We start from the raw sequence: 1,710 nt of genomic DNA on the forward strand, positions 1-1,710 counted from the left end.
GGGGGGGGGGGGAGCGTCACGACGGTTACCGGCGCGTGATCGAATTATTTGTACATTCGTTTGGTTTGTTATTTTCTTTGTACGTTTATGAGGAGAGACGTCACGTGACCTCGTACCACTCTAAAGTCTCTAATTACGAAACTCTATGTACGATAGATTATCTTCGATCACACAATCGGCTCTACTATTTAGATTATCGTACAGTTTATGAGAATTGCGTACTAATACACATATTCAAATCGTGGTACTTGTCGATAAATCTTTCCATTCTCCAAGGAATAACTTTGAGTTTAACATTTGTCCATTGAGGGTGCCCTCTATTTTCATACAAAAAAAATATCTCCAATCTCTTAAACAAAAAATCAAATCTATTTACCTTACGCCTCACGTATACTGCCTTGTCAAGTGTTAATTTTCCTTTGTATAATTGTCTTTTCCATGCGTCTACGATGGCGCCATCTATCTCGATCATGTCACATGCTAATTTTTCAATAGCCATACCCATTTCCATTATCTGGAGTCAATGACCTTAACTTGCTACTTGTCCAACAATGCCCTACCTTGTGTCTTTGCTCTCTTTCTCTGAATATTGTCTAACACGACAGTGTTACCCTATCATGATTAAAAAAAAAGATCTTTTAACGCAGCTTTTCGCGAATTTTAGAATTGACTGTCAATCTTTCCAGGGTCCGCTATGTCTAAGCTTTGCCTGTAGCCCTCTAAACTGTCCTATGGCTATCTTTCTACATGGAGCACGCAATTAACGAGTGAGGCTCGGATTTTCCATGGCGATCGAAAGAAATATCGAATTCACTAAAATTGACTTAGTTTGGTGTCGCAAATCGTTGCGAAAGTACCAAGCGATACGAATGTACTAAAGAAGATAGCTATGGGTCGTGCGATTGAAAGAAAGAGATGAGGGAAAAAATAAAAAAGATACATATATATACATATTATATATATATATATGCACTTGCACACTACGAAACACATTACACGTAATAATGTACACATGGAACATATGCGTTACATAAAAAACATGATACACATTATACACTGATAAATGAAACGGAGAATTGTTTAACAATTTACCACTGCGTTTGCATATTATTGTCGATACATATTATACGGCTATAGTTACACGGAACACACGAAGAATGTATACACCTAATTAGAGGAGAGGGGCGTTTCGGTATGTGGCTGTCTCTATTGAAACGCGTATGAGGACACCGATAAGCCTCATATTGAGGAGAGAGAAAAAAAACTGGAAAATCCGAAATTGCAGTGTCAGTCCGTACCGTAGCTCAAAGTACAATTAAAAAAAAATCTTTTTCACTGCGTCGCGTGGTCTGTAGCGGCATGCTCTTGGGGCTCCGGGAGACAGTGAATTTTGCAAAAAAAAATATTTAAACAAAAAAGAGAGATTTGACAGTGCATGAAAAAAAAATTTAACAGTCCCAGCCTGATTTACATATAGAAAAGATGCGTATGTATACGGATATAGTCCTAACGGCTATATATATTATATACATATATTTGTAGGAGTCCACAGATACACATAATATATAACGCGTACGTACGAAATGCCTTCATATGTTTTGGCTTCTCAAGATTATTCGAACATCGGCATGGGATCGAGATTGTCTTTTGTGCAAAATTCATTGATGCGACGTAATTTTTTTCTTATTTCGATCGTATTGATAATATTGA

General features: G+C 37.2%; 1 protein-coding gene across 3 annotated transcripts in view; it reads left to right on the forward strand.

Moving 5' to 3' along the window:
• Window positions 1–1,710, forward strand: part of LOC107269644 (zinc finger CCCH domain-containing protein 11A) — an 11,202-nt gene that overhangs the window by 2,624 nt on the left and 6,868 nt on the right. The window lies entirely within an intron of this gene.

This window comes from Cephus cinctus, unplaced genomic scaffold, assembly GCF_000341935.2.
Source record: "Cephus cinctus unplaced genomic scaffold, Ccin1 Ccin1_scaffold0682, whole genome shotgun sequence".
In the NCBI taxonomy this organism is placed as follows: Eukaryota; Metazoa; Arthropoda; class Insecta; order Hymenoptera; family Cephidae; genus Cephus; species Cephus cinctus.